This window comes from Dipodomys spectabilis, unplaced genomic scaffold (assembly GCF_019054845.1).
Source record: "Dipodomys spectabilis isolate Male_0828 unplaced genomic scaffold, ASM1905484v1 ptg000116l, whole genome shotgun sequence".
NCBI lineage: Eukaryota > Metazoa > Chordata > Mammalia > Rodentia > Heteromyidae > Dipodomys > Dipodomys spectabilis.
This window is the reverse complement of record NW_024870793.1, coordinates 2,352,957-2,362,505: the sequence shown is the minus strand read 5'-3', so window position 1 is coordinate 2,362,505 and position 9,549 is coordinate 2,352,957. Positions and strand designations below refer to the sequence as shown.

At 41.6% G+C, this 9,549-nt stretch overlaps 1 pseudogene; it reads left to right on the top strand.

Moving 5' to 3' along the window:
- The first annotated feature begins 5,234 nt into the window (after positions 1-5,234).
- LOC122115101 lies at positions 5,235-6,236 on the top strand (annotated as a pseudogene).
- Positions 6,237-9,549: the final 3,313 nt, after the last annotated feature.

The following is a 9,549-nucleotide window of genomic DNA, read 5'->3' as shown; positions in this document are numbered from 1 at the left end:
TTTTGAAGACACCATCAGAAGGCCTAATCTGAGGATAATGGTTGTAGAGTAGCACCTAGAGACAGAAGTTAATGGTCTAGGAAATTTGTTTAATAGAATCTTAGCAGAGAACTTCCCAAACATGCAAAAAGATAGGCCTATTCAGACACAAGAAGCTTTTAGAACTCCAAATAGACCAGACCAAAACAGGACATCCCACCATCATGTTATAATCTGCACAGGATCAATTCAGACCAAGGAAAAGATCCTTAAAGCTGTCAAGGAGAAAAGATCAATCACCTATAAAGGGAAACTAATTAGAATCACCTCAGATTTCTCAGCAGAGACAATCAAAGCAAGAAGATCCTGGAATGATGTATGTCATGCCCTAAAGACAAACAACTATCAACCAAGAATACTGTATCCAGCTAAACTCTCCTTCATAACCTCATGTCAAATAAAAGCCTTCCATAGCAAAGAAAAACTGAAACAATACATCTCCACCAAACCAGCCCTACAAAAGTTTTTTAAACATGTCCTATACATAGAAGACCACAATAAAGGCCAAGAAACCTCACCCAAACTGAGAATCCAAGAACCATAGGAAGAACCTAGTTGCTGCAGCCCCCAAGAAGGTGGATAAAATGGCAGGAACTCCCAAATACCTCTCAGTCCTATCTCTCAACATTAACGGACTTAATTCTCCAATTAAGCGACATAGACTGTCTAGTTGGATTAAAAAGCAAGATCCTTCTATCTGCTGCCTTCAGCAGTCACATCTTGCCCATAAAAGCAAACACATTTTCAATGTGAAAGGCTGGAACAAAATCTACCAAGCAAATGGCCCCCATAAACAGACGGGAGTTGCAATACTAATATCAGATAAAATAGACTTCAAATTAAAATTAGTGAGAAGAGATAAAGAAGGTCGCTACATACTAATTAAGGGATCTCTCCTTCAGGAGGATATTACAATTCTAAATCTCCATAGCCAAACAACAGAGCACACAAATTTATCCAAGAAACACTACTTTAACTCAAATCCCACATAGATCCAAAGACATTAATTGTTGGGGACTTTAACACACCACTCTCTCCACTAGATAGATCAACTCCGCAAAAACTCAATAGAGAAACCGCAGATCTGAACAACTGCATAGCTCAACCAGATTTAACAGACATCTACGGAATATTTCACTCAGCAGCATCAGAATACACCTGGGTTTACATGGGACTCAGTGTCAGGTGAGCTTAGACCACTTGGCTAACTTCCCCATGTACCATGCATATTGTATGCAGTGTGATGTCAGTGGACCACATTTGCAGGGTGTGAAAAGTCTGACATTCTTAATGCATATCTGTAATGTAGTGCAGCAGAAACTAGGAAAATATTGCTTGGCATTCTGGTTTGGTTTGAGAATAAGACTTACAAAGCTAAATATTGTGGTGCATGCCTATAATCTCAGCACTCAAGAAACTGAAACAAGAAGATCACATGGAATATACAGAGACTCTGTGTTCAAACAAAAGGAGGGTAGACAATAATGGAAAGCTGATCAACATGCATTGTCCACATGAAATAAAATGAAAATGTCTTTAAAACTATTTAAAGAGATAGTATTTATTATTTATTTTACAATTATTATTTATTCTTATTATTTACTTATTTGTTACAAATAAACTGCTGATGGCTCACACTTGCAATTCAAGATAGTCAGGAAGCTGAGACATGATGAACCCAATTGACTTTTGGGGGATGGTAACTTGAGGTAAAACTCTCATGGACTTTCTGGCCCAGGCCGTTTGAATCTTGACCCTCAGATCTCAGACTTCTAAGTAATTAAGGTTACAGGGGTGAACCTCCAGCTCCAGGCTTCCAAGTGACTCTTATCTCCAAATAACCACAAAAATGCCAAATGTGGCTCAAGTGATTGAACACCAGGCTTCAGTGAAAAAAATCTCAAGGGACAGTACCCAGGCCTCAAGTTCAATTCCCATGAACAACAACAACAGAAATGAAAGAATCATCAATAGAATATGCAATCACTGTTGTTGTTGGTACCCTGTGCTTACATGGTAAATATCAGTAATGTTTCAATGATCTCTTTGTGCATCAAACTATTAAAATCATCTTTGCCATACATCCTGACTCCACATGAGGCAAAAAGATCTAACAAAGATGAAATAAAGATCCTGTGATCATTACTCAGACCAGTTCTCCCCACATTCTGGTGGCTGTTGGTGACTGTGGGAAGAGGCTTTATTTCTGAACAGACAATGTCCACAGATGCACAGTGAGGTTCCTCAAAAGCTAGCAGAAGGGATGCACCTATTCCCATCCTCAATCACTGTAATCGTGGTGGGACTCATTTTCTGAGAAGCTTTCACACTACTGCTGTGTGTAGAATACAGTCATCAAACTGGAAATGAGTTAATATTGATACTAGAGCTAACTCTCAGCATCTATTATTGCATCCCAGAAGGAGGTGATGCACAGAGATATGTGCATGTGTGTGTGGAAGTACAGACCTGTGTGAACAACAGTATTGGGATTTAAGCTCAGAGTCTCACACTCTCACTTGGCTTTTTCACTCAAGTATAGCACTTGGCGCTATACTTCTTAGGCCAAAGTTTCACTGACTTGATTTTTTTGTTAGTTAACTGGAACTATGAGTCTCAGAACTATTCTGCCCAGATTTTTCTGCAAACCCTAGATCTGAGCCTTCTGAGTATTTAGAATTATAGGTGTGAGACACTTGTTGCCAGCTCCAACTACTATCCAAGGAGACACATGGCTTTATTGATACAGCTGGTTGGCCTTGGTTTATGATTAGTGGAGATTGGAGTTGGAACTCCAGCCTTTCCTAGGGTCGGAGTTGGTAATTCTAGGCATCTTGTCACCACTCATCAGACAGAATTGCCTTTAGCCTTTAGCCATCTTGTCACAGAATTGAGAGGTAACTGCCAAGTCTCCTGGAATACAGGGCCAATGCAAGGGATATCTGTTGGTTCTGAGTAACCAGGGATGCCGTTTCCATGGCCTTTCAGGCTTCCAGATTTGCCTGCTAGATCACTGTGCTTCCTATGTTTCCAGCACCTTTCACTCACAAGGACTAGGGCAGGCCCAGGACTCTTCTTTGAGGTGCCATGTTTGTTTATTGGGTGAAGAATATGAATGTAAGAATAAGCAAACTCACTCAATCCAGGGCATAGAAAGCTGTTCACAGGCTTTCAGGATTTCAGCTTGACCATTCTGGGGTTGACTCCCACTGCCCCTACCTTGAAGCATCCTCTTCAGAACCTACATCAAGAGGGTCCATAAGGGGCCTGCATTGCATCTCAACAATGCCTAGCTGCTTTCCTGATAAGCTGCTCCTCCTGCACTCCTCCTGCTATGTGTGATGAAGGGGGCCAAATACCAAATACCAAAGGGGGCCAAATACCAAAATAATCCTGCTATAGCATGTGGGGTCAAAGTTCATAGGGCATAGAAACATTTTCCTGGGTTTTCATACTCAGGAAAATGAGTGATTATTCTCTTTTTTGATTGGTTTTGTTTTTCATTATTTCTGGATGCTGTATATGTAAACACAGACTGGTTCAAATGTGCTCTTTGAACAATGTCTTAATTTGATAAGCAGACATCTCACAATAAGTCAAATACCCAATAGCCCCATTTGTGAAAGGTCTTCTCTTCTCCAAAACCTTCAAGAAGATGCCAGAAAGAAAAGAAGATATTTTTGTAACCCTTCTCTTTGATCCATGTGTGAACACAAAGTGTGGATCCAAAGTGTGGATCAAAGTGTGGTAGAGCAACAGTCTTGACCAAAAAATCTCAGGGATAGCACCTAGACCCTGAGTTCAAGCCCTTGGAACAAAACAAAAGCAAAAGAAAACAATCCACAATATGTATGAGATATATGGATATACCTGTATTATACCATAACTATGCTGTAAAAATAAACCTATTAGAAAATTTAAATTTGTTTTCTTTTGTAGCTCAGTACCAGAAGCTCAGGCCTATAATACTACTTACTCAAGAGACACTTCTCATCAATTCACCAGGAAAAAGCTGGGAGTGAAAGTGTTGCTCAAGTGGCAGAGTGCCCGCCACAAAACTAAAAGCTAAAACAAAAAGCTTGAGCCCTGTATTTAAACAGAATACTAGACCAAAACATTTCTTTTGTGTCCCTGTCTACCTTCTATCTTTCTAGAGTGAACTGAATCAATACTGTTTCATTTTTACCAGAGAAAAAAATGGCTCTGAAAATGGTGCTGGGAAAACTAGATATTCACCTTGAGAAGATTGAAACTCAGTTGCTATCTCTTACACCATACCACCTACACACACACACACACACACACACACACACACACACACACACACACACACATTAATTCAATTTAATCAAAAGATCAGTGCTAGAGAACCTGCTATTGATTACATGTAACACTCAGATTAGCCCCTTCCACGTCAAATCTCTGGGGCTAGGGAGTGAACTCCAGGCCAGACACACACTAGGCAATGCTCTAACATTTGAACTGTGCCTCTATCCCTTTTTTATTTAATATTTTTGAGAGGGTCTTACTACCTTGATTCAAAGTGCCATTGAATGTATAATATCCTTGCACTGTTCCCCAAAAGCCCAAATTACAGCATCTGCCAACATTTCCAGTTTTTCTCATTTTTTTTCCTACCTTCCACACACATAATCTCACTTCAGAAGATATGTTTCTCAGGTATTTGTTCTGATGAAAAACTGACTACTTGCCGGGTGCTAGTGGCTCACGCCTCTAATCCTAGCTACTCAGGAGGCTGAGATCTAAGGATCACAGTTCAAAGCCAGCCCGGCAGAAAAGTCAGTGAGACTCTTATCTCAAATTAACCACTAGAAAACCGGAAGTGGTGCTGTGGGTCAAGCAGTAGAATGTTCGCCTTGAGCTGAAGAGCACGGGATAGTGCCCAAGTCCAGAGTTCAAGCCCCACGACTGACAAAAAGCAAACAAAAAACCTGACTACATGCAACCCAGTTAATATGCAGCAATCCCTTGTATTTGATGCACTGACATTTTATAATCTAAAAAGAAAACAAAAAATTCCACTTAAAGTTCTATGAGGGCAGAGTGAGAAAGGTGAGGGGCCCTGGGATTAGACATGTGGAACTCCTGACCTAAGTGGGAGAGTAAGCACCTTCCCCACATCAGGACCTTCATGACACCAAATCTGCACCTTTGGGCCTCTGTCAGTGTCCACAATGACTACCCCACTCGTATCTACCACCATTTTCAACTTGAGAGAAGCTTTATGCAAGGTTTGGTTGACAAGATGCTCAATGACAGAGCTCCCAGAGAAGGGGCTGCTTGCTGGACAGGAAGGCAGTGGTCTCTCCTGCTGCTGAGCTGAGGTGTTTCCCTTGGAGGCACTTGGCCAACACCCTGCCCAGCATCAAGTTCCACCAGAGCTAGGTCATCAGCAACCTGAAGGGTGAGCCAGTCCCAGTCTTGTACTCTAGGGACAGCAGCTTCAGAGACTGCTCTTTCTCACAGGTGCTGAGCAGCTGCTGCCCAATCAGAAGCAGACCAAAAGAGGCAGGTCAACTCCAGTGGCTATAAGACCTAGCTGTTCCTCCAATTTGAAGAAAACACCTATAGAGACAAGTGTCACTTCATGCACAGCATCCACAAGCTCCACAGTCTAGCCTGCCATCCCAAGTGCAAGATCTAGCTGGGTTGCACCTTCCATGTCACCAACCTTTGCCTCTATGAGCCCTGCTGCCACTTCATCCACAAAACCAAGGAACGCAGAGCCCTGGCCAGGACCTTTCTGCAGACCTTCCCTATCTCCAGCATAGCTTTAGCTTTGCTGGATTTTCCAGTGCCAATGAGACTGCTGCCACCACTGGATTGCTAGATAGCCCCACGTCCATCATCCCAACACCCATCCTGATTGCCGATGACCTCCTGGGCTCACCCAACCTTCCTGATGGCACCAATAACCCCTTCACCTTCTAGAGCCAGGTATTTGTTCTTTACCTCTTTCATGGGGCTGCCTTTCATGTCTACCCCACCACCTTCCTATTCTGATCCATGTCTGAGTTCTCTCATATGTTTGATTCTCATGCCACCCCTCAGGATTCTCTCTTGGGTCAAGGCTACCTGTGCAGTGCAGCAGGAGCCATGCTGGGTCAGATTCCCCCATCTTGGACAATTCAGGAGACCTGCCCATTTTCAGCAAACTTTCCATCTCATATGACTAAAGCACCAGGGTAAGGAGGGACACCCCCAATCCATTCCTTCTACTCACCTTCCTCCTGCACTACATCCTAGACCCAATTAATCACCAAAAATCCTGGAAGTGACCTGTATCTCAAGTGGTACAGTACTAGCTTCATGCTACATGAAGCTCAAGGATAGCTCCTATCCTGAATTAAAGCACCAAGACCACCACAGAACATCAACAATAAAAAGATGAGTGATTTGGAAATAGAAAAAAGCCTTTATAGTCAAGTAGATCCACTGAAATGGAAAAAAATAACCCTGTCCTATAACTAAAGGACTCAATATTGTACTTTATTTTACTTTTTATCAGTTGTGGAGCTTTAGTCATGGCCTGGGCAACGTCCCAGAACTTTTTTGCTCAAGACTAGCACTCTACTTCTTTAAGCAACAGCTATACATCTGGTTTAGGGGGTGGTTAATTAGAGTAAGAATATCACAGACTTTCTTGCTCAGGCTGGCTTTGAACTATGATCCTCAGATCTCAGCCTCCTAGAACCTAGGATAACAATTATGAGTCACCAGTGCCCAGCTAGGACTTAATATTTCTAAAAGAGGGCTGGGAAGTTGGCTCAGTGGTAGAGCGCTTGCCTTGCATGCCTGTGGCCCTGGGTTCGATTCCTCAGCACCACATAAGCAAAAAGAAAAAAGCCGGAAGTGGCGCTATGGCTCAAGTGGTAGCGCACTAGCCTTTAGCTGAAGAGCTGAGGGACAGCGCCCAGGCCCAGAGTTCGGGCCCCAAGACTGGACCCAAAAAAAAAAAATTCTAAAAGAGCAGTACTTTTCAAATTGCCTTTGCATTCAAAATGCCCCCTTACAAGATTGTGACCTAGGTTTAAATTAATTGCAAAATTCATTCTAAAATGTGTATGGGACTATAAGAAATCCTAAACAAACTAATTGGATACTGCAAAAACAAGAGGAAGTTAAGTAGGGGAGGATGACTCACATCTGTGATCTTTGCTACTCAGAAAGAAGAGATCTGAGGATGGTAATTCAAAACCAACCTGAGGAAGAAAAACCTTTCCAAAAATTATTTCCAAAAAAAAAAAAAACAACAAATATTCAAAATTGGAGCTATGGACATGAGAAAAAACTGTTCAAGGACAGTATTGACATGTACTTTTCCTTTTTCCTGTATATGTTTTTCCTTAGTTTAAAATTGCCATTGTCAAAATTTTGTTTCTCTGATATATTTATCTTTCATGCCACCAATGGAATTTGAACTCAGGACCTTGCTCTCTTGCTTATATTTTTGTTCAACGCTTGTACATAGAACTTTAGCTACACCTCTAGTTCCTGACTTTTACTGATTCATTGAATAAGGGTCTTTAAGATTTGTCTGCAGGTGCTGCTTTGAACCTCCATCTTTAGAATATGCCACTTTAGAAGCTAGAGTTAGTGAGATGGTCCATGACACCTGGCAAGTCATTTTCCATTTATGCAAGTCTTCTTTCTCCTAATTATGATGTATTTTATGTCAGTGTTCATATTTCTTATGTACTTTTTCCAAAATTTTTATTGTGATTGATTGCATAATTTCACAAATTTCAAAGTATTTGGGGATAGTGATGCTTAGTTAAAGTTACAAACACATTCTAACACTCATGGGGCAAATTGCCTATCATTTTCCATAAAGTTTATGAGTTCTATGGGCTTTGACTATACAGTTATTTCTTCCATATCGAGTGATATTTACATTCCTTTCTTTTTGCAGAGTGTCAGCTGTTCTCTCTTTCCCACTCATTTCCTCCCTCCCAACGCTGCCTTTAAGTTGCTTGGTTTGTTTTGATCAATGTCCAGTGCAGCTGATGGGTCTCACTGTTGTATGTTTTCCCATTTCCCTCTAGTTCTGTGTCCTCCTCCTAGTTTCCCTCTGATGTGCACATATATACCATATGTGGTCAGTGGCATGGGGTAATTTAGTAATGATTGGACTAGATGAGTGGGAGTCTTTTGTTTCTCGTCTTGTTTACTTTGTTGTATTACCTTATGTTCTGGATTTAACATCCACTTATCAGGGAGACCATGTGCCATTTGTCTCTTTCTTCTTGGTTTACCTCACTCAACATGATTTCTTCTAGTTCTATCCATTTCCCTGTGAATGCCATTATTTTGTTCTTTCTAATGGCAGCATAATATTCCATTGTATATAAATACAATTTTTTGATCCATTCATCTGTAGTGAGAGCATCTGGGTTGTTTCCATATCCTGGCTATTGTGAACAGTGCTGCAATAAACATGGAGGTGCACGTGTCCTTGTATCATGGTTCCTGTTGTTCAGGATAGATGCCTAGGAGTAGTATGGCTGGCTCATAGGAGAGGTCAATATTTAGCTTTCTGAGACCCTCCAAACTGCTTTCCAAAGTGGTTTGTATAAGTGTACATTCCCACCAGCAGTTCAATAGGGTTCCTCCTTCTCTGCATCCCCTCCAGCATTTGTCGTTGGCTGACTTTAGGATGTGGGCCATTCTGACTGGGGTAAGGTGGTATCTCAAGGTTGTCTTTATTTGCATTTCCTTTATAACCAGGAATGGTGAACATTGCCTCATGTGTTTCTTTGCCATTTTTATCTCTACTTCTAAGAAGTCTCTCTTTAGTTCCCTTGTACATTTAGTAATTGATTTGTTGGGTTTGGGAGGGATTAGTTTCTTGAGTTCCCTGTACATACTGGATATTATCTCCTTGTCTGATATATTGCTGCTAAATATTTTTTCCCGTTAGTTTGTTTTCTTTCTAGTTTGGTTGCTATAGCTTTAGCTGTGCAGAAGCTTTTTTATTTTAAGGTAGTCCCATTTGTTGAGTCTTTCCCAATTTGTTGTGACCCTGGAACTCTGTTCAGGAAGTTCCTGCCTGTGCCTATAAGTTCAAGTGTCTCTCCTACTCTGTCCTGCAGTAGTTTCAGGGATTCAGGTTTGATGTTAATCCATTTTGAGTTGATGTTAGTGCATGGTGACAGGCTGGAGTCCACTTTTAATTTTCTGCATGTGGCCGCCCAGTTTTCCCAGCACAAGCACCAGTAGTTGAAGAGGCTGTGCTTCTTCCACTGTATGTCTTTGGCTCCTTTGTCAAATATCAGCTGACTATAGGCATGTAGTTTTATTTCTGGATCTTCTATTCTAATCCCTTGGTCTTCGGAGGTCTGGTTTTTTTTTTGGGGGGGGTCCGCTCGTGGGGCCTGAACTCTGGGCCTGGGTGCTGTCCCTCAGCTCTCCAGCTCAAGGCTAGCGCTCTACCACTTGAGCCATAGCGCCACTTCTGGCTTTTTTCTTTTTGCTTATGTGGTGCTGAGG